Source organism: Myxocyprinus asiaticus, chromosome 10 (genome assembly GCF_019703515.2).
Source record: "Myxocyprinus asiaticus isolate MX2 ecotype Aquarium Trade chromosome 10, UBuf_Myxa_2, whole genome shotgun sequence".
NCBI lineage: Eukaryota > Metazoa > Chordata > Actinopteri > Cypriniformes > Catostomidae > Myxocyprinus > Myxocyprinus asiaticus.
In genome coordinates, this window is record NC_059353.1 from 5,118,763 (window position 1) to 5,143,682 (window position 24,920).

At 38.3% G+C, this 24,920-nt stretch overlaps 1 pseudogene; it reads left to right on the plus strand.

Moving 5' to 3' along the window:
- The window catches only part of LOC127447315 (mitogen-activated protein kinase kinase kinase 20-like), a 100,433-nt pseudogene extending 76,151 nt beyond the window's left edge, over positions 1-24,282 (plus strand).
- Positions 24,283-24,920: the final 638 nt, after the last annotated feature.

Here is a 24,920-nt window from a genome sequence, read left to right on the forward strand (position 1 = left end):
CTTACTGGTCCAAGTCCAAAGAGTCCTGAATATTGGGTGAGACATACACCCCTCAACAGGGTTGGGGAGTAACAGAATACATGTAACGGGATTACATATTTAAAATACAAAATATAAGAAACTGTATTCCACTACAGTTACAATTTAAATCATTGATAATTAGAATATAGTTACATTCAAAAAGTATTTTGATTACTGAAGAGATTACTTTGCATTTTATTGTCATTTGTTTCATTTAATATTTAATCCTTTCAGATGGAAAACATTTATACATATAAATGATGCGATCCAAAGTGCATTTGAACAGCGGTGAAACACTTTCTTATGATGTGTTACATTCATATGAGCAGACAGAGAAGTAAGTTTGAAGTAAGTCTGGAGCAGAAGAAATAGAAATAAACCTTGTGTAAATTGTCAGCTTTACGCTAAGCTAAAATACTATTTCTAGCCATTTTACATGCACGTTACCAGGCACGATCAAATTTTTTTATCAAGAAAATTCTCATTAGATCATAATTTCTTTTTTTCTAGTAAGACCTTTGATATGTAGGGCTTTACTGGTTGTTTAGATCAGTGTTACTATCAGAAATAATTGGTAATTATTTCTGTAGTTATTAATCAATATTTAAATTAATTAATTGGATCTAACTCATTAAAACCTCATATGGGACTCCAGTAAATGTAGTGTGCTACGTTTAGGAGCAAGTTTGGTTATTAGCAATAATTAATAATTATCAAAGATAATTATTAATTACAAAAATCAATAGAACATTGATGAGAATCAATGTTAGCTTTTTTTAATCCTTTAAAATCAACACTTATCAAAGATAATCCTTAATTGTTAACATCGATGAAACATTAATTAAAATTAACACTAGCTTGTTGATCATTCAAATTCAATCAAAGATAATTATCAATTATCAAAAATCAATAGAATATTAATAAGGATTAACATTGATGGGGCACCACCCTGAAATCAGGGGCTAATAACCAAATAGTAAAACAGTCTCAATATTAGATTGTTTTCTTAGGAAAATCGACATCCGAAGAATATCGATTTTCGGGAAAAAAAACAATGAATGAAGGTTTGAATCCGAGCACTGACATCCCGTCAGCATGACACAGGCGTATGCAAAACAAACCAAAACACTTCTCTTTGTAATATAAACAAAGTTTATTTATGCAGTAATATCAATTAATAATTAATACGATGCAGTCAATAAACTTCCGACTTACAACTACAAACTAAACAGTGATATGATTAGATATGGAAATAAAAATAATCCTATAACACATAAGGTGTGTGTGTGACAGTGTGTGTGTGTGTGTGTGTCAGTGTGTGTCAGTGTGAGTTAGTAGAGAGAGAGAGAGAGAGAGAGAGAGAGAGAGATTAAGTGACAGCCCGAAAGCTGATTTCGCGATAGCTGGAGATAAAGCAGCCGTGTTCATCACTCAGAGACGCGGTTTTACGAGCGGGGCTCGTAAAAGTCCCTTGTTATTTGACTCTTTAATGGATGAACTCAGTTGCTGTCTCACCCGCGATGGCGAAAATGCACAACAGTCCAATTTGGTTGGACCACAATACAGCAAAACAAATTCGTGATAATTAATACCCTGAGTATTAATAATGAGCGGACATGGCGGTCCGTAAACTGTACAAGCAAAATCCTTGAAACACAAGAATAACACACTATAATATTCTATCTCTGCCCAGACGTAAACCTCTTACTTGAATCGCATGAGGACACAGGTAGAATGTGTTTTCCTCCGTCATTTAACTTTGACCCGGTTCCTTGAGGCTCGGGTGATGACGGGGGCCGTTTCCTCGCGCTGTCGGCGGGCAGTACGGCTGTTGATATCTCGGCGGGCTGGCGGAGAACTCAGAAATGTCGACTTGATTGTGTGCGAATTGCTCGGCGGTCTCCTTCGGATCCGTTAGAGTGTTCGGTTGAACACAGAGTAATCTCAACTCGTCCAGCGAGATGGAGATTGTATGGCTACAGTTTCAAGTCGGACATTACTTCCTTAAGCCACGAGGTTGCACCGGAGAGCAGCAAAAAGCTACGTCCGTATTCGGTGAACTAAGTCGCTGGAAGCAACTTTGGAAGCATTTCAGAATTATTTGAAGTCCTGATGATGTCATGTTTGAGGGACGTTCTGTTGTGTGCCTCATCCAATAGGAGTTGAGTGCTCGATCCTTTAGTGGGCAAGGCTTCATGGATCTGTAGTCTGTTTTGGACTTTGTTTGATTTTGGCGCGATTTTTGTCAGTAAAATTTACGACTTAGAAGGAGGGGGCTTGAGGAATGTTTTTGACTGTTAGACCTGCCTTTGTCTTCTATCTGAATACATGAGGCCCAACAGATATTAGGGCAAAAATCATATTCTTGATAATTTTTGTATTGTTTTCCTGTAAAAATATCAAAAAATCCTTAAAACAAGATCAATTTGATTTACCTTGTTTTAGAAACAACACTACATAAGATATTTAGGTTTTTCAGAGAATGTGTATTTTGTCTTACTGTACTGGCGGAGTTTTTATAGTCAAAACAAGTGAAAAAACCTACCAGTGCTGAAGAAGTAATCCAAAGTATTTAGAATACATTACTGACCTTGAGTAATCTAACGGAATACATTACAAATTACATTTTACAGCATGTATTCTGTAATCTGTAGAGGAATACATTTCAAAAGTATCCCTCCCAACCCTGCCCCTCAATGCCTATGGTGGTTTTATTGACAAATAATTATCTTTAATGTATGTAAGCTCGTAGATGTTTTTGTTATTTAGGGTTGGGAATCGTAAGGAATTTTACGATTCCGGTTCTGATTCCTCTTAACGGTTCCAGTAACGATTCCAGTAATACTTTTAGTACTTTTTTTTTTTTTTTTTAAGAAAGCATTTACTACCCTCTGCTGTCTGTTACCAAATAATGAGATCATTTCAGATTTGTACAGAGCAGATATAACAAATCAGAAATACTTTTAATACAGTTCTTGTAAAAGATGTGTTTGCAGACTTTTTAGAGACATAAATACAATCCAATAATATATCCTTACTCTATTTTAAATAAAGAAATCTAAACCAACACGAAATGTGATGGCATATTTCATTAATGCATTTATTTTTTTTATAAAATTCCACTTATTACAACAAAATTTGTGTATCATTAATTATACATTGTCATATGAACAACCAGTCAGTAACTGCACTGCTTGATTTAATAGAGTGTAACGATGTTGGCTGCTGACAATGATGGCAATGACGAAGATGACGTGAAGATGAAGAACCCAAGTGCAGTTTATTTACAAAAGTGAATGCCCTAACTATACACGTGAACTAAACATAAACTTGACATAAACCTGACTTGATATAAACTTGGCTTGACATAGACGTGGCCTGACATAAACATCTATACTCACATTCACATTCACTACTTGACCAAGACACAATGGAAAACATGAGGCTTAAATACATGGACATGGGGGAACATAAACCAATGAACAAACAGAACTGATAACAAGATAATTAAACAATAAACCAATGAAAACATGACACATGAACATGGAGGGAAAACAGAAATCACATGACAAGGGAAACAGGAACTAAACATTTCAAAATAAAAGACATGAATCAACAAAATACACATGACATATCCCCCCCACTAAGGGGTGGCTCCCGACACCCCAACACATAAACAAAACACGTAAAACATGACATAAATTCAAAGTTCTGTAGGGAGCGGGGGTGGGGAGGGTGTCTTGAGGCATGGCAGAGTCCGTGGAGGGTGGAGCCATGAGAGGCTCGAGGGGCGGAGCCATGGAAGGCAGAGCCGTGAGAGGCTCGAGGGGTGGAGCCATGGAACTTGGTGCCCGGAGAGTAGCCGAAGACTCGAAAGGCCAGGGTGGAGCTGATGGCAGGGAGGACCAAGGCAGTGCTAGAGGCTCGGAGGAGCAAGGCGAAGCTGGGGGATTGGAAGACTGAGGTGGAGCCGGTGGGACTGAGGACCAAGGTGGAGCCATAGGGAAGGAGGTCCCTGGTGGAGCTGACAGATCGGAGGGACGAGGCACAGCCAGAGGATCGGAGAGCCAAATTGGAGCCAGGTGACCAACAGACCAAGGAGGAGCCAGAGGGACGAGGGACCCCGTCAAAGCCGACAGGCTGAAGGACCGCAGTGGAGCCGAGGGAACGCAGAGCTGAGGCAATGTCGAGGGACTGACAGGCCAAGGCGAAGTCCAGGGCTCGGAGGGTCCAGGTGGGGTCGGAGGGCCGAAAGTTCAGCTTGCCTGCTCAGGAGAACGAAGGGTGGGTATAAGGGTGGGAACCATCTCCAGGTCCAACTGCTCAGGTGTGGCTGTGACGTGGCATGGAGCAGGCTGAGGCATTGCTGTGACGTGGCATGGAGCAGGCTGAGGCATTGCTGTGACGTGGCATGGAGCAGGCTGAGGCGTTGCTGTGACGTGGCATGGAGCAGGCTGAGGCGTTGCTGTGACGTGGCATGGAGCAAAAGATGGTGCTAGCTCAGCGACCATGACTAGGAACTCTGGATTGGCGGCCATGTCGTGGACCTCTGGCTCGGCATCCGCCTCCCCCACAGTGAACGTGGAACCAATGATCTGCAGGGCGAGGTCGATATACTGAGCGAGGGTAAGGGTACTCTTACCGGCTGGCATCAGAATGGAGATTGGCTCACTCAGTCCAAACCGGAAACAGTCTTTGAATGCAACCTCATTAAAGTCCACCTGGAAGGCCAGATCGCAAAAGTCCTCCACATAGTCCTCCAGGGGACGATTCCCCTGACGTAGGCGCAGAAGCCGAACTGCTGGGTTCATGGTTCGGTCAAGTATTCTGTAACTATGTTGGCTGCTGACAATGATGGCAATGATGAAGATGACGTGAAGATGAAGAACCCAAATGCAGTTTATTTACAAAAGTGAATGCCCTAACTATACACATGAACTAAACATAAACATAAACATGAACTTGACATAAACCTGACTTGATATAAACTTGGCTTGACATAGACGTGGCTCGACATAAACATCTATACTCACATTCACATTCACTACTTGACCAAGACACAATGGAAAACATGAGGCTTAAATACATGGACATGGGGGAACATAAACCAATGAACAAACAGAACTGATAACAAGATAATTAAACAATAAACCAATGAAAATATGACACATGAACATGGAGGGAAAACAGAAATCACATGACAAGGGAAACAGGAACTAAACGTTTCAAAATAAAAGACATGAATCAACAAAATACACATGACATAGAGACACAGGTCATCATTAAATAAACAGTAACTGTTCCAGAGACAGACTTGTGAGACTTCAACAGTTCTTATTTAATTTCGAGTTGGACATTCATAACTTGCACATCAGTATAAGATTGCTTGTATACCGGAAGCACTGTATGTTTCGCGCTGTAGATTCAAAAGAACCGGCTCATTAGAATGGTTTCGGGATCAGACTATACTGGAAGCACCATATGTTTTGCGCTGTTGATTCAAAAGAACTGGCTTCTTTGAATAATTATTTCGGGAATCGAACTGTACCGGAAGTGCATGTGTTGTTCGCACTGTAAAAAAAGCCGGCTCGAGACTCGTTTGACTGGGAATTAAATACACTGGTAGAACAGTCAGTAGTGAGCCGCGCTGCTGCAGAAATGCGCTGCTGGAAACACTGTCAGAGTATTTGAGGACAGTGTTCCAGCCACATCGGCGGAAAATTGCACGCTGGACAACCGTTAATGGAACCGAAAGTCACGAAGATCATACGAATCCGGTATTTTTTAAAGAATGGAACCGGTTCCGAACAAGAACCTCGGTTCCCGGTTCTGAACCCTATTGTTAATTGTTGTCATTACTTTTGCATTGCTCTCTGGACATCAGTTCCTGTGTTAACAGGGGCTTTTGTTGGATATGTTATGTCTTTTCCTAACTGATATGTTTTGTCAGGATTGCAAAGCTTCTTGATTGGAAGTTGTCTTCCTCCAGTAAATATGCCTGTTATCGCCCCATTGAAGACTGACCACTGTCTCGCTAAATGCATTTTCGTTTCCCAAGCCTCTCGTTTTTTTACTTTTCTTTCACTTAAAAAAAGCAGAAGATAAATACATATTTTTTTAATCTAAAGTGAAGCATAGCATACACCCCCTCTTGCCAGGAAGCCTTTGTTCAGGCCCCTGACACTAGAGAACGACTGTGTCTGCACTTGCCATTTGAATTTAATCAAAAATTTAGCCAGAAGTCATTTTCTTTTTAAAAGGCAAATGTTATTTAATCTTTCAGCTGTTCATTGTCCCATCATAAATAGTCCCCTTTCAATGCGTGCGGCGGGGCTGAAGTGGAGCCGCTAATTGCCTCCCATTTCTCCTGACATGTGGTGGTTTGGCTCGGAGGAAGCTCAGCAGGGAGAAGGAAACAGGAGCCTGAGAAAATGAGAGCTAATTATTTTCCTCTGCCTGGTGTCAGCCTTCGTGTCAGCCTTGTTTTTACAAACTGCAAGGTTTTTTGCACTAAATAAAACAAACCCGCTCTGCTCTGCCTTCTTCGCTCACTCGCTCTCTCTCTCTCTCTTCTCTCTCTCTCTCTCTCTTTCTGGCGGTGTCGCGGAACCAGCTGCACTCCTCAATGCCTAAATGAGGCCCTGCGATTGTGCTTTGCCCATCTGACAGCACTGAGTGTTGCTGTTAATGAGGATATCAGGGTTTAGTCGCTGGAAAGGTGCTGAATTATGTATGAGATGTCATTAGAAGCTTACCACGCTGGCCGTCATTACTGCACATTGTTTCTGCTGCCGTTATTAGGCATGGCTAATGTTTGGCAAATGCTTGGTCTGTGCTGGCCAATGTATTAGTGCGCGCATGCGTGGAAGCGATGCCTTTATGTCCCTTCCAAAAGCAACCAAACACATTCTCACGATTCTCTGTTCACACTTTCCCTACTCACCTCACACACTGACATGCGCTCATGCTCTCTTAAGACTATATTAAAAAAATCTCAGTCTTTTTGTCTTGTTTTCCAATGAATATATCATTTGCGTTCCCTCACAATAGTTTCATTTCTTCGCAATAGTTTGCATTCCCTCGTTAAGTTTTGCATTCCTTCGCAATAAGTTTTACGTTCCCTCACAATACATTTTGCATTCCTTAATAATAAGATAGGTGTTCCCTCACAATAAGTTTTACATTTCCTCGCAGTAGTTTTGCATTCTTTCACATTAGTTTGTTCCCTCATGTTAAGATTTGTGTTCCTTCGCAATAGTTTACGTTCCCTCACAATACATTTTGTGTTCCTTCGCAAAATGCTTTGCGCTCTCTCACAATAGTTTCATTCCTTTACAATAGTTTGCGTTCCCTCATGTTAAGTTTTGCGTTCCTTTGCAATAAGGTTTAAGTTCACCTCACAATAAGTTTTGGGTTGCTCCTCAATTGTTTGCATTCCCTCGCAATAAGTTTTGCATTCCTTCGCAATAGTTTGTGTTCCCTTGCAATAAGTTTTGTGTTCCTATGCAACAGTTTACTTTCCCTTGCAATAAGTTTTGCATACTCAAGCAATACGTTTTGTGTTCCCTTGCAAAAAGTTTTGTGTTCCTTTACAATAGTTTGTTCCCTCACAATAAGTTTTAAATTTCTTCCCAATAGTTTGCATTCCCTCGCAATAGGTTCCCTCTTAATTATTTTAAGTTGCTTCACAATACCTTTATCCATCCCTTACATAAATTAACCATGCTTTTACTACAGTAACCACAGGTGAACTGTGGTATTTGTAGGAAAACCATAGTAACTACAAAATGTACCATGATTTTACTGTAGTAACCATATTTTAACTATGATATTCGTGGTTTAACCGTAGTAATAATGTGGTAATAAAAATCATTATCATTCTACGTGTTTACTGCAGCTTTACTATAGTGAAACCATTATTAATTTTCATAAGGGCATGTTTTTTGGTGGAAACCATGGCTTTTGGCAAAAGGTTTTGTAACCATAGTTTTGTTTTTTCTGTATTAAGCCTATTACTATGGTTTTACTATGAATAGCATGGTTAGAATATGGTTACCAACTACAAATACCATAGTATCATGGTAAATATTGTAGTTACTTTGGTTTCACTACAAATACCATAGTTCAATTGTGGTTACTGTAGTAAACCATAGTTAACTTTCTGAAGGGGTGGATAAAGGTATTGCGAGGGAATGCACAACTATTGTGAGGGATTGCAAAACTATTACAGATAATACATTTCCTCCCTGTCCTCTGAGGGGCATTGTAAAACCTCTATAAATTATTATACTAAACTGGTAGTCCAAGACACTCAAAGTAGGGTATACATTTAAAAAGTCTTTATTACTGTAAATCATGGCTAATTAGATTAAAAACATTCTGCAAACCGATGTGTCAACAAGACATAATATTGTATATAATTTTGCTTCTCAAGTAAATGTAAATTGTTTTAATGATGCTACAATATTTTTAGTGTAAAACAAGACGAAAATACAGAGGTCTATTTATTTTATTTTTTTGCCGTGAGACTGTGTAAGTGTATAGTGTAAACTGGATGCACTGTTGCAGCAGTGGCCACGTGCATTAAGCTGTTACCTTTGACCTGAGCAGCAAGCTGGAAGATTGGACAGATCATTACCGCTCTGTCAGCGTGTAGCACTCGGCCCAGCATCTCAGTCATTTGTAGTGTGCCCTCGCAGTAAGGGGCCTTATCTCCATTGCTAATGTGAATGAGAATGGATGTTAGGGTCTCAGGCTCTTGTCATGCCTTAGAAACGAACACGCTCAGTTCTCTGGACTCTGATCTTGCGTAGCTTCGAGTCCTCAAATTATGCATACAATTTTTTTATATTGTGTACATTATTTTATGCTATTTACATTTTTTTTTAAACTTTTTTAATTATTTTTAAAGTTTTTAAAATATAATTAATATTTTAAGAAACTTTTGTCCATCAAATCAAAGTCAGGTGGTCTAATCAACATGCAGGTAGCCTGATTCATTTGAAAAATATAAAACAGAGAAAGACCTCTTTAGACCCTTGTGACTGTGAAGTTAAAAAATAAAAAAATCCGATATTTTGACATAATGCATAGGCACATTTAAAAAAAAACTCATAACACATTAGAATTGTGCAGGTGAGTTTTGCCCAGGCAAGCGCTACTCATATTTTCTTTGGAAAATGTAAACATTTTGATAATACCCAATGTTTCCTCTAGGTTGTGCTGTTGGGTTATATTACACTCACACAGCTAATAAATGTACAGGTCTATATATCTGTTTGTTGAAAACAAGCATCATATGTATGCCCACTTTTACCTGCATAAGACACTACACTTTAACCTCATCCTATCAGGTGATGTCTCATTTGTATCTCACTCTGTCTCTGTGACCTCAGCAGGACTGTAAATGGAAAATGTACATGGAGCATGATGGAGATGAGGTGGCAATAGCGTATATCAAAGACTTGACCTTTAATGCTAACAGACCAGATGTAGATGTATTAAAGATGACCAGGGTGAAAGATGCAATATATCACTGTCAATTATATTTCCATTACGTTTGCACTCGGTTTTGAGGAATGCAGGAGACAAGACATTAGTGGAGTTTCTGTTGTATAGCTGATATGATTGTGTCATAAAGCTGTTTATACCTCACAATTGATGTTCACTCCACCAACACAAGTTTTAAATGTTTCATGAGTAGAAAGACCTTTGAGTATGTTATAATACTGTCATGCCTGATGTGCTTTACTGTTTGTGCAGCTTCCAATTGTGATGGATAAATGGATAGTCGGAATATCAGGCACACAAACTGTTGACTGCATAGTAAACTATGAGGTATGTACCTGTCAAAAGTTTTTTTTTTTTTATTAAAACTTTTTAATTCTTGTTGACTTTACGTCACTGTGAAATCAAAATGTACCCTATTTACTTTCTTAATACAATGTGAACATTTCATCAGTGCATGTTATTCCAAAGAAAAATACATTTGTCCTCATAATCTTTCATCAAAATCTTGCTCAGCCTCTGAAATGACTTGACTTTATAGCTGACATCACCAACCCCATATAACCACCTGTAATAAAGTGCAACAGTTAGGTTACGTAAGTAAAAATCCTATTCATTTTCTCCATAGGTGAATTGATTATTTACAATAACTTTAAACTTTTAAAGACAGACCTACTGTGAGCTCCAAAGTTGTTAATCGATGGTACATGTTGAAGCTATCAGTCCACGTTATTTAAACTTGTAAAAAATTGCATTTATCATAAAATTTTTTTGGTGAAGAAATACACTACCCATAATTCTGAAGAGAAAGATCTACCAATCAGAGAATCGCAGCAGACAAAATGCACCAAAAGAGCTCTGCAGCGACCATCCCACTCCAGTGACGCACTGTCAATTACGTAATCGAGTCGGTCACCCTACATTCTCAAACTATGTACTTATATATTTGTATATATTTTAATATTTTGCAATGGAATAAAAACAATTTGTTTCTATATGGGCACTCTATATACAGGGTATCCGCGCGTCGTTAAAAAGTATTTAAACTTAATAAATCAATTTGGTGAAAATGAAGGCCATTTAAAAGTCTTAAATTACATTTCCCGAGGTAATATTATTTTTACATTTCCATCCTTGGTGTGTAAGGATGAATAAAAACCTTATGAATGAACACCTTCCACGCCTCGCAGATATCAGAGGATAGAGTTGGCATGCCATTTTCACTTGGTGTATGTGTGTTTAGTGTACATCGCCGGGGCTCGAGATTTTCCCCATTAATTTTCTCCATTGACATTTCATCATTAACAGACTGGGCGGTTACTTGAGAGAAGACACAAGTTTCAACATACACTTAGATGTTCATTCATGTTTTTTTTTTTTTGTTGTGTGTGCTGTAAGTTGGAGTGTGAGAGCGTTGAATGGCCAGCTACCGCAATCTGTCACATGCACCATTAAAAACCATGAATATAACATTTATTGTTTGAATTTCGATATAAAAGTGTCATCATTTGAAAGCTTAAACTAAAATCGTGTTTCTCCCCCCAAAAATAAAATAAATACATCTGACTCAAATGATGGAACTTGTCAGAATTTGTGCATATGTAGCTGTAACCGGCGCTGTCCTGTGCTTTCACTCTGCGTTGGCTAAGCCAATGAGATGAGATGCCGTGACATCATTTTTCAAAATAAAAATCCCACTATGAATTAACTTATTTTGAAATGAATACGAACATGTATTACAGTGTTAAAATAATATATTTTACAACACAGATTATTTTAGGAACTCCACCAATATGGTGGAATTAACTTTACATTCATATGATTTTTTTAAATAAATAATTGAAGATTAATTTTAATATCTGCTACATAGCTAATGGTAACTCTGTACATATTAAACGCAGTCTATATGCAATTTGGAACAAAAAGCAACTATGTTTGTGATAGCTGAACAATATATATATGATATTTGTTGGATATTCCACCACTAAGGAACAGAGAATGGGAATGATCTGGAGAGTGACTTTGTGCCTCTTTGCAATGGAACCACCAGGCATCGCTCATTCTTAGATCACAGGGAGCGAGAGGGGACATAGACCTGGAGAAGTGAATTGAAGTAGGAGGGTACTGTTCCATTGGCTGTCCTGAAGGCCAAAGTCAAAGCCAAGATATCATACAAACCTAAAAACGCAACACAGTATCACAGAAAAGCAAGAGATGTCAGTGTTTAACCAGATTTTTAAATGAGGAACAATGTAAACTGTTAAATAAACACTGCACTTTCCGCCAAGATAAAGGCTCCAGGTCTGGCAAAATAAAAGGTCCAAGTGAAGGTGAAGTAATAATACAGAAATACAGGTGCATCTCAATAAATTAGAATGTCGTGGAAAAGTTCATTTATTTCAGTAATTCAACTCAAATTGTGAAACTCGTGTATTAAATAAATTCAATGCACACAGACTGAAGTAGTTTAAGTCTTTGGTTCTTTTAATTGTGATGATTTTGGCTCACATTTAACAAAAACCCACCAATTCACTATCTCAAAAAATTAGAATACATCATAAGACCAATAAAAAAAACATTTTTATTGAATTGTTGGCCTTCTGGAAGTATGTTCATTTACTGTATATGTGCTCAATACTTGGTAGGGGCTCCTATTACTTTAATTACTGCCTCAATTCGGCGTGGCATGGAGGTGATCAGTTTGTGGCACTGCTGAGGTGGTATGGAAGCCCAGGTTTCTTTGACAGTGGCCTTCAGCTCATCTGCATTTTTTGGTCTCTTGTTTCTCATTTTCCTTCTTGACATACCCCATAGATTCTCTATGGGGTTCAGGTCTGGTGAGTTTGCTGGCAAGTCAAGCACACCAACACCATGGTCATTTAACCAACTTTTGGTGCTTTTGGCAGTGTGGGCAGGTGCCAAATCCTGCTGGAAAATGAAATCAGCATCTTTAAAAAGCTGGTCAGCAGAAGGAAGCATGAAGTGCTCCAAAATTTCTTGGTAAACGGGTGCAGTGACTTTGGTTTTCAAAAAACACAATGGACCAACACCAGCAGATGACATTGCACCCCAAATCATCACAGACTGTGGAAACTTAACACTGGACTTCAAGCAACTTGGGCTATGAGCTTCTCCACCCTTCCTCCAGACTCTAGGACCTTGGTTTCCAAATGAAATACAAAACTTGCTCTCATCTGAAAAGAGGACTTTGGACCACTGGGCAACAGTCCAGTTCTTCTTCTCCTTAGCCCAGGTAAGACGCCTCTGACGTTGTCTGTGGTTCAGGAGTGGCTTAACAAGAGGAATACGACAACTGTAGCCAAATTCCTTGACATGTCTGTGTGTGGTGGCTCTTGATGCCTTGACCCCAGCCTCAGTCCATTCCTTGTGAAGTTCACCCAAATTCTTGAATCGATTTTGCTTGACAATCATAAGGCTGCGGTTCTCTTGGTTGGTTGTGCATCTTTTTCTTCCACATTTTTTCCTTCCACTCAACTTTCTGTTAACATGCTTGGATACAGCACTCTGTGAACAGCCAGCTTCTTTGGCAATGAATGTTTGTGGCTTACCCTCCTTGTGAAGGGTGTCAGTGATTGTCTTCTGGACAACTGTCAGATCAGCAGTCTTCCCCATGATTGTGTAGCCTAGTGAACCAAACTGAGAGACCATTTTGAAGGCTCAGGAAACCTTTGCAGGTGTTTTGAGTTGATTAGCTGATTGGCATGTCACCATATTCTAATTTTTTGAGATAGTGAATTGGTGGGTTTTTGTTAAATGTGAGCCAAAATCATCACAATTAAAAGAACCAAAGACTTAAACTGCTTCAGTCTGTGTGCATTGAATTTATTTAATACACGAGTTTCACAATTTGAGTTGAATTACTGAAATAAATTAACTTTTCCACGACATTCTAATTTATTGAGATGCACCTGTATATTACTATTATATCAAACAAATCTAACCCTTAAAATTATAATAATTCAATTTTATATTATAATAATAAACTTGACTGGGACCCACAATGTTAATATTATTAATAATATAATAAAATAATATTCAAATGTTCCTTTACTCTCGCATTAGCTACGTGTCATGTTAATATGTGATTTCATATTGCATCTAGTGGTGGGTAAATATATGCATTAACCCCGATAGCGGTTGAAGTGATGTACAGGTCTTAAATATTGATGTAAAGGTCTTAAAAAGGGTATTAAAAAGTATTAAATTGGATGTGCTGATACCTGCAGATACCCTGAAAACCACTTTTCATGATCCAATCAATTAGATGGATGAAATCAAGATCAAGCCTACATTTTTCTCATTGCGTATCCTGTTTTACTCAAAAATATGTCCGGTTAAGAAAGTAAAATGGGTATTTGTTCAGCCAATCAGAAGGCATCATTTTTAAACCTGCCATGGACGAATAAGGGACTTATGTGCTGTGATACATGAGTGATTTGCATCATTATTTTTACCTTCTTCTTGGTTTCCTGTCAGAGAATTGTGAGATCTCCTAAGTGCACGAGGCATGTGCACACACTGCAGTGGAGTCCAGACAGTGAGAGGGACATCATCAAACCTGTAGAGCTTGTCATTGAAACGGCACAAACCATCAGAGAAGCATACAACAGAAGCAGGTCCAACTCAGGTAAAACATTGATGATTACTAGAGGGATTGTTTGGTGACAGATTAAAATGTTTTATTCAAGTTTTTCTTTTTTTTCTTTTTTAAATTGTATGCAAAGGTGAGTAGAGTAGCCAAAAACTGTACTCAAGTAAAAGTACAATTACTTAAAAAAAATTATTACTCCAGTAGAAGTAAAACTTCTAGCATAAATAATTACTTGAGTAAGAGTAATTAAAAATTAAAAGAGTACTCAAGTAGTGAGTAACTCGTTACTTTCACAAATGACATAATAGACGTTAACTCCCTACATTCCATTACATAATACACATTTAACATGTATTACAGAATTATTATTATTAATTCTGTCATCATTCACCATCATGTTGTTCCAAACCCGCATGACTTTCTTTCTTCCATGCAACACAATAAGGAGATTTTAGACAGAATGTTTGCCTTGGTCACCATTTGCATTCAGTGAATTTTTATATATATATATATATATATATATATATATATATATATATATATATATTGAAAGTGAATGGTGACCGAGACTGTCAGTCTCTAACATTCTGTCTAACATCTTTTATATTCCACAGAATACAGAAGGTCACATGGGTTTGGAACAACATGAGGGTTGGGAAATGATGAAAAAATATTAAATTATGTCTGAGCTATCAATTTAAAGGTGTAGCTCACCCAAAAATGAAAATTCTTTCATCACTCACCCTCATGCCATCGTGTATGACTTCCTTTCTTCTGCAGAACACAAATGAAGATTTTTAGAAGAATATTTCAGCTCTGTATGTCCATACAATGCAAGTGAATGGGTGCCAAAATTTTGAAGCTCCAAAAATCACATAGGTCAGCATAAAAGTAATCCATATGACTGCAGTGGTTAAATCCATATCTTCAGAAGTGATATGATAGGTTCTGGGTGAGAAACAGATCAGTATTTAAGTCATTTTTTTGCTAGAAGTTCTTCTCCCTGCCCATCAGGGGGTGATATGCAGAGAAGAAAGTGAATCACCAAAAACACAAGGAGAAGAATGTGAAAGTGATCTGTTTTTCATCCACACCTATCATATAGCTTCTGAAGATATGGATTTAACCACTGGAGTCTTATGGATTACTTTTATGCTGACTTATGTGATTTTTTTTATTTTTTATTTTGCTTTAAAATTTTGGCACCCATTCACTTGCATTGTATGGACCAAAAGAGTTGAAATATTCTTCTAAAAATCTTCATTTGTGTTCAGCAGATGAAAGAAAGTCATACACATCTGTCAAGAGGGTGAGTAAATAATAAGAGAATTTTCATTTTTGGGTGAACTATCCCTTTAAGGGCTCTTGTCAGATCTGGATGAATTTGTCAATAAGAAGAGAGGTTTAGAAAACTTTCTAGAAATTATTACAGTGAAAACGTGAACAATGTCTCACAGGGATATTACATATAATGCTGAAATATAAACCAAAGCAAGATCATGTTTTATTAATGCCTACTTTTGCTTTTTCATAGCTTTTAGTTGTAAGTTCAGTGTAGTTACAGTTTTCAGTGTCGAAAGTATTTAGATCATTAGTTCTGTACAGCAGTACCGCTGCTCTCTAAACACAGAGTACGCAGCCTGCGTAGGGAACCACGTGCAGAAATGCTGTCTGTTCATGCTCCAGTTGTCAATATTGTGATCAGCAGAGCAAAAGGCATTTACACCTAATTTGGATGTTTACATGGATTTATACAGTTAATCAGCCCAAAGTAGCTGCGATAGTTTCCAGTATCCCCGCGAGGGCACGGGTTTAATGCGTAAATACTGCTTATGACATGTGGGATGCAGGACAAAGCGCATTTATATATTGCTGCAGATTTTAAAATGTACACTTAAAAACTGATGTCACCATATTTACAGAATCACCATGAAAATGACCATCACCATGTCACAGAAAAGCTTGCGTTATCATTAGAGCCAAAACTTACCACAGCGTGCTGCCTTAAGTTGGAGCTGCAAATTTAATCTTGAAATATCCACTTGTCTTGGTGTTAAAAGAAGGCATTGCATGACAAAACTATTCTTTTTTTTTACTGTCCGATGTGAAGAAAGTGTTTCTCTTAGTTAGAAGAGCATGATACTGCAGCAGTAATGGACTCATCTTGAGTGACAGTCTGTGTCAGTACGCGCAGCTGTGTGAACTTCCGCTGTCGTAAAAGTCCCATTTTATAATCTCTCAATAAATTACACATTAACTAAAATTAAACCCAGTAATGTAATGACAGGAACGCCACCCATTGTAATGAAGTAAAAGTACAAAAATTTCATTAGAAATTTACTTGAGTGAGAGTAAAAAGTACCCACTTTTAAACCTACTCTAAAAAAGAAATTTTTTCCCAAAAAGTTACTCAAGTAAATGTAGTGTGTTACTACCCACTACTGATTGTATGTTACAGAGTAGGGCTGGGTAGGATGGTGATATACACTCACTGACCACTTTATTAGGAACACCTGTACACATACATATTCATGCGATTATCTAATTAGCCAATCATGTGGCAGCAGTGCAATGCATAAAATCATGGAGATATGGGTCAGGAGCTTCAGTTAATGTTCATATCAACCATCAGAATGGGGGAAAAATGTGGTCTCAGTGATTTGGACCGTGGCATGATTGTTGGTATCAGACGGGCTGGTTTGAGTATTCCTGTAACTGCTGATCTCCTGGGATTTTCATGCACAATAGTCTCTAGTTTACTCAGAATGGTGCCAAAAACAAAAACATCCAGTGAGTGGCAGTTCTGCTGACAGAAACGCCTTGTTGATGAGAGAGATCAACGGAGAATGGTCAGACTGGTTCGAGCTGACAGAAAGGCTACAGTAACTCAGATAACCCCTCTGTACAATTGTAGTGAGCAGAATAACATCTCAGATTGCACAACACATCGAACCTTGAGGCGGATGGGCCTTTTATGCATTGCACTGCTGCCACATGATTGGCTGATTAGATAAACGCATGAATAAGTACACGTACAGGTCTACCTAATAAAGTGGTTGGTGAGTGTATATAATGGCGACTGTATAAAGTGCCAACCGGTAGAGATTTGTTTTATACCTTCTATACCATGACATGTAAATATCTGTCTGTGCAACGCTCCACCTGGCTGTGTGTGAGACTGATAGTGAGAGAGAAGAACAAACAGAGAGGTATTAAAACAAAGAACGCAGGATGAAACTCTCAAATGACTTATTTGAAACGCTATTCATAGGCAGCAACACGTTACACAAATAGCACTCTGCATGGAACACTCGACTAGCAATTAATTCCAATGTAGTTTGACTTTAGTATCCTGCTAATTAAAAAAATTCTGTTGTTAACTTCGGTTGTCTGCATGCCACTAATTTCCTCATGTGCACAGTCCGCGCATACTGTTGTTTCTAGAAACCCAGACAGTCATGTCTGTGTATGTCATCTGTGCGTGCACCTGGCATTGACTGTCCTAAAGAGTATCACAAAGCAGTCATAGTGTATATGTGTTGAATGCGTCCTTATGGTGGTCGCGGTCAAAAGAGTATACTTTGAAAGGCTGAGCGTTCAACTATGCGTCACTTTTGTGAATGCATGCACTAAGTTTAGGCGTAAGTGAGTTAGAGCAAATTGTGTGCGCAAAACGCAAGTGATATAATTGTAATTCCAGAGTTTGGACATGTACTTTGATAGCACCCTGCTGGTGGAATGCCCAACTGCAAATGCACGGACTGATTTTAGACTTTGTGCTGAGAATAGATGTAGTTCTTAGACGTATTAAACACAATTACTTATTTCTTACAAAAATAGCAAATTTTGCATCCCATATACTTTTACGAATACACCTATTGTTTGCGCACATATGCCCCAAATATTGTGAACACTCCATACACAGCCAATTGCATGTTGCCTAGGTATGTAAATTGCACTTAGATTTAGTGCTCTCATTAAAATTGGATAAAATGAAGTGCTTGGTTGTAATGCACAGCTCTGCACCTAATGCAAGTACGAAAATAGGGTCCTATACTGTATGTATTATTGGTTTGTTCTTTTGTCATTCTTTTATTATTTGTGTTTCTCCATCAAGTGTTGATCCCAGATAGATTTATAGTCTGAGAATGAAGCAGACAAGAGAGCAGGCCACCCAGGAGTCCACAAGCCGGCCTGAAAACAAGACACTACCTCAGTTTCTATCTGTCATCGGAAGCCAATCATTTTACGCTGCTGCTGTGAGGAGATCACCGAATCGCAGCCCTTTCTGTGCACAGACTCATGGAGTTCCTCCCCCACGCTCTCAGTCAAACTCTCCACCATACATCTGGGGTCAAAGGGCAGCAGCCCATCCAGCACAACGTCAGAGAGCACCTCCGAGCTCGAGCTCCGACCTAGCGCAGGAGCTAAACATAACTACAACAGTAAAAGCTATTATGACCACACAATTAAAATCACTGGAGGAGGAAGAGGAGAAGCCAAAAGGTATAATCAGGTGACACAGAAAGGATCCAGAGGCTTCCTACACACCAGACGACCATGAAACAGCCAGTCTTATATAACGGCATCTGGCTGAGATTACCAGGGATGTCAATGGTGACTGAAGGGCCAAAGTACAAAGGGGCATCTGAAGAGGGTGGGGTCAGTGATGGGGAGTGGATTAAAGTAGAAATAAGAAATCTAATAAACAGGATCATAAACACCAGGAAGTGAAGCCGGCCAGAGGTCGTCCACTGAGCAGAGGGAGAGGAGGTGGGCGTGGCCTATGTTGAGGATTTGCAAAGTGGGTTGTAGAGGGTTTGTAGTGATGCAAGGCTGTGGTAGGAATGGGTTGGAGATGACCTTGTCAGTATTGTTCATTAGGCACTTAACCCCAATTGTTCTAAGGGGGTTTTTAGTGTACTGTAAATGCACTTCAATAAAAACATCTTATTTATTGACAAGAACATCTGTAAGAACAGGTAAAAGTGTATCATGAAATTGGAAACACACATCTTAAATGTATTAAATTATGAAGCCTTTTCAGAATTTTGTTTTTTTTAAAAAGTCCATATTTTCTAATATTGAAATATCATAAAGTGTATACTACTCTCAGGGCTTAAATTTGAATTTGCCTTTTGCTTTTTGCCAATTTATGAAACATTTTATGAGTTTTATTTTCGAAATATGCTGAATATTTCATGATAATCATACTCATGGGCCTTTTCTATCACACTGTGTCATTAATGTCTGCCAGCAATCAAATGTGGTTATAGCTTTATGTTGTATTATAGAGGCTTATTTCATTTATCTGTTATTCTTTAAGATTTATTTATTATTATATTGGATACATTTCGTCGATTTTTAAACTGCTAATAAAATGTAACTTTGAAGTAACAGTCAAAAGGTTTCAGTCATAAAAGCATTTCGCGCGATTTATGCGTCCTTATGCAAATGAGCTCTGAGATTTGGCGGCACAGCTAAAGATCCTGGAAGCGAATTTAATGTCTAATAAACATGATGTCGCCCTCATGCAGGTACTTCCAGAGTTCTAATAGCATTTAATCTGCAAAAACACATTTAATTTATAATATAACGGATCACACCGTTCCAGAATTTTAAACCAAGTATGTTTTTAATTTATTAACTTTATACAACTTTCAGGACTCGACTGTGGCGCGCAAGAGAGCCACGCTCCTTTACAAATTACCCGCGAACTTTCAGACGAAACTCCCCGCTGCAGGACACAGAGACACAGAGACACAGAGGAAGCTCAGGCATACACCAGCAAACTACAACACAACACGATGCGTTCTAAGGTAAAATTAAATATATATTTTTCCTGTCTCACCCAAGCAGTGTGCTGTTTATTGGCCGTCTTGTATTTTGGATTAAACAAATATAGGATCTTTCAGCGTGTCAATCATTTCAACAAAACGTTTTACAAAAAGTGTTATTACTCGTAATGTCCGTGTTTTTTTTTTTTTTTTTTTTTTTTTTCTTTTGTGTGTGTGTGTGGAAGGGTTATGGATTTTTCTGGTTATCGAGGGCATGATTGTTTTCAAGTGTTTGTTGGTTTTGTGAAGTTGTAGAGAGTAAAGGTGTAAATCACGGTGAGGGCATAGACTCACAACTTTAAGAAAATAAACAAACTAAATAAAAAAAAAAAAGAGAAATCAACTATGCTAATATATATAATAAAAATAAACTGAAACATGATTTAATATTGCATGTATGTTCAAAAAAAGATTTACATTGAATACTTAACATTGAAAGGGCTACGCTTGCGGTCAACATAGCTGCATGTAGATTAAACTGGTCTTGATAAATGTTGACCAACAGATTTGATTTTCACTGTATTCTTTTTGATATGATTAAAAACTACTGGAAGGGACTACAGCAATATTCCTGCCCCCGAGATTAATCAAGTCCAAACTTGCCGGTACTGGCACTAAAGTTGTTTGCATTACACAACTATTATAACTACCTGTGCCCCTGAGTCAAATAAAATGGATATACTATTAGCAATGACATCTCCTTGCACATAATAGAGCCACTATTGTTTCCAAACAGCAAACTAAGACTAACTGTTCTCTGCTACAAGGCAAAACTGATGTAAGCTGGTTTTGGGGGGTGATTTCTGGACTATTAATGCCACTTTCTTTATAATGACTCTTAATACTGTTCTTTTCTTAGAGGCAGCAGGGATCTCCCACCTCCACCAGAATGAACCTGCGCAGTTACAGGAGCACCGCTGTGGTTCCTATGGAAACCTCCTCCTCATCAGATGACAGCTGTGACAGTTTTGGATCAGATGGTTTTGGGAACTCGGTATGACATGCACTTTCATTTGTGTAGTTTTGCTTAGTTTTGTACGTGTGTGTGTGTACAGAGCACAAATGTTTGTTGTTTTGTAGAATGACCCTGTAACATTCATTAAGTCGCTAAAGGTAAAAATTTTTTTTTTTAAATGTATACATGTATAGAAGAGACCAACGAGACAGACAAGAAGCTCTGCTCCAAGTAAAAATGTGTTTAACATCCCACCTGTGACTGAGGAGGTGGCGTGCAGTGGATTTGACAATGACCTGAATGATGACATGACCGACATGGTTTGTAACCACAGTGAATATTCCTGAAGTTTGTACTTCTTTATCAAAATGGCTTTTGAATGGTGGCACTCATTCACCTTATCATGTCTTTTCAGAATATGGACTCTGACACTGAGACCTGTTCACCTCCCAGGAAAACTCGCAGATCATTCACGCTCAGGGTAGCCATGAAGTTCCCGAACAAACGAGCCAGTCCTTCAAAGCCTGCAGCACACGAGCCCAAGCCTGAACCTGAGGCTAAACCTGAACCAAAGGATCCAGAGTCCGACTCTGAGAGTGAAAACTTTATGCTGAAGAGAGCACTGAATATTAAAGAGAACAAAGCTATGGTAAGTATGTGCACTCATACACTCACTCTTACATATGATGCATATATAAAATGTTTTGGATCTTCCCCATCTAACATATATAATTTTATGTGTTCGTAAGGGTGGGCGGTTTGACCCAAATCACATTAGGAGTAATTTTATATTATGGATATGGTACATATCAGTTACATTGCCTGAAAATTCAATACCAAATGGTGGTAATGACTATTTTGTTAAATTTTTTTTTTTTTTTACGCAAAATAAAAGATTATTCATAAGAAATAAGTCTTGCATTATATAGCTCCAAAGTAAACATTTGTTGGTGTTTTAGAGTTAAAACGCTGTTTATGTTCACTTTAGATATCGATGACCGTTTACATACAATACCTCACCTTTTTACAGTTTAGGTGTGTTTCGGCATTCACGCAACTAGTTTTATTAACTTTTTCTCTCCATCTTCTTTTAGCTTGCTAAACTAATGGCTGAACTGGATAAAGTTCCTGGACTCATTTCGAGGAGGGCTTCTTTGTCTCAGGGCAACACGGTAAGGTTTCAGGACTGGGCTTCCCTGGTTTATTTTCCCTGTTCTTTTAACCTTCAGAATGTAATTATGTAGTGTGTGTGTGTGTGTGTGTAAAGCCTCGTCGTGCTCCGCGCCGCTCAATGGAAACCAGTGCAACTCGCAGAAGAAACCCAGAACGGACGTCTCGCCCTCATACACGTTCACGCTCGCTGGTGGATGGACCACCATCCCCCACTCCAGAGGAGGAACTTGATGACAAGTTCAGCTTGGTCCGCAGACACAGAAATGATGATGACGAAGAGGAGGTAAGGGAAAATATTGTAATTAAAGTAATATTCTTGGTTCAATACAAGTGAAGCTCAATCGACAGCATTTGTGGCATAATCTTGATTACCACAAAACATATTTTTAGACATTTCCCTCCTTTTCTTTAAAAAAAGAAAAAATCTGGGTCAGAGTGAGGCACTTGCGGTGAAAGTAAATGGGGCCAATCCGTAAATGTTAACATACTCACTGTTTCAAAAGTATAGCCACAAGATGTTAACAATGTGTTAACATAATTTTAGTGTGATAAAATCACTTGCCAAATGTAAGCGGTCTTATAAAATAAGCTTCACATTTCTGACTTAACAGTATACCCTCCAAAATTGGCCCCATTCACCGTATTCTTTTTTTTTTCATCTTAAATATTTATGCCACTCATTCTGTTAGTTGGGTTTAACTTTGAACTCGGATATTCATTTTTATTATTTCATGATAGCTTCTTCTTGCAATTGTATGCATTAAGGTGAACGAGTCAGTATTGAGTTTCTTTGGTGTGTTTAAGCAGAGAGAGCCACGTCGGCGCAGCTACAACAGCTCTCTGACGATTCCTCATGTGGTGCGGCGTGTGGAGGAGATCACTAAAGCGGAGCTGGAAAACATCTGTGTCAACGTCAGAGAGAAGGTTTACAACCGTGCCACCGTGAGTCTCCTTTAGATGCACCAAATCATATTTTAAAGCCCCGTGTACACCTAATATCGAGAATTTTGTGACCACCTGTGATTGGATCATCTGAGACTGATTTTAATACCAGATGTAAACACTAGCCTAGACATCCAGTTGCATAACAGCTGTTTGCAACCCAGTGAAATGAGCCTGAACATGACGATGTGGGTTGTGCTTTTGTTCATCAGGGTTCCACTTGCCATCAGTGTCGTCAGAAGACTGTTGACACCAAGACTAACTGCCGTAACCCTGAATGTGTGGGTGTACGAGGACAGTTCTGTGGGCCTTGTCTCCGAAACCGCTATGGAGAAGAGGTCCATGATGCCCTCCTGAACCCGGTCAGTCATTGTTCTGCACTATTTAGTAGCACAGACTGTAAACAGTTTGTCGTAACATTACTTTCAATATGGCGGAACATCAGCTGCATTTTAAAAGCTCTTGAGTCTTAGATATTCCATTGCAACAATCACTAGTGTAATTCTATAAACTGTTAAAGATGTTTAAGGCATGGCAGAGCTTGTTGCTGAGGTATTTTTTATTTATTTTATTTCTTCTAGGAATGGCTTTGTCCCCCATGCAGGGGTATCTGTAACTGCAGCTTCTGCCGTGCCAGAGAGGGGCGCTGTGCTACAGGTGTGCTTGTGTATCTGGCCAAGTACCATGGCTATGACAATGTCCACTCTTATCTGAAAAGGTATGTTTATTATAAGTAGTAACTATTGCTCATAAGATTGAGCTGCCAACCTATAGGCACCATTCACACTTATCCATTTTTAGTTTGAAAATGCATTTTATTAAATCTAATAAAATGCTGCATTTTAACTTCTGATTTCTTTCTCCACAGTTTAAAGAAGGAACTGGAGGAGAGTGAATAAAGTGGGTGACCGTTTTCAACCTGATTTCAACCGTAACTGGCATTCTCAAGTCTTTATTCTTTTTTTTTTATAAATATTTCTGAATGGTTCAAAGAGCTTCCTTAAACGCCCCCCCAAGTTTTTCATTTGAGTAGACTTTTTGGAGTTGTCTACATGTCTCTTTAAATTTGCATTGTTTTAAATGTATAAGCAGATTGTTTTTAAAGGGAAAAGTGTTCTTATCTCTGCACTGTATTGGTTACTTTTAGAACAGTACTTGTGCTTTTCCAACAAGCTTTTACGCTGTGTTAACTGCGCAATGTATTGCAGTAGTACTTGAATAAAATGTGTGCCATTTTTAAATTTGTTCTTATGGGTCAGTGATGAATGAGGATTTCCAATGTAATTGATCAATTCTTTTGGAAAATCTGGTTTAAAATGCATGTGCAAAGTTATTAGAAATCTAATCTTAATTCATGTTTTTTCATCTTTTAGAAAAACGTTTATACCATTAGTAACAAGATTTTATCATCTTTTAAAAATGTCATTTGGTTTACTATAAAACATTGGTTCTCAACCAGTGGGTCGGGGACTTTCGCAAACTACTGAGAGGGACTCGACTCAAAATTATTTAAAATAAGTAAATGAGCTCTAAAATAACCTAACTTGCTATAATAAATCTAAAAATGCAAAAAAGTTCTTAAAATCAAGATGTAAAACATGTAAACTGACATTTTATTGGAAGAGGCTATTTGCACTAAGTGCAAATAGCGATAGATGCTATGGCAGATACTATTTACACCCCTAATTAAATACTAAAATACAGTCAGTCACTGCAATGTGTTTATGTAGAGTCCCACAGACTCCCTACACCATGGTTTTACCGCAGTAACCATAGTATCACCATGGTGTTGTATTATAATCATAGAAACCAGAAAAATAAACATGGTTAATATATTAACACCATATTACTGTAGTAATGCCGTGGTTAATAG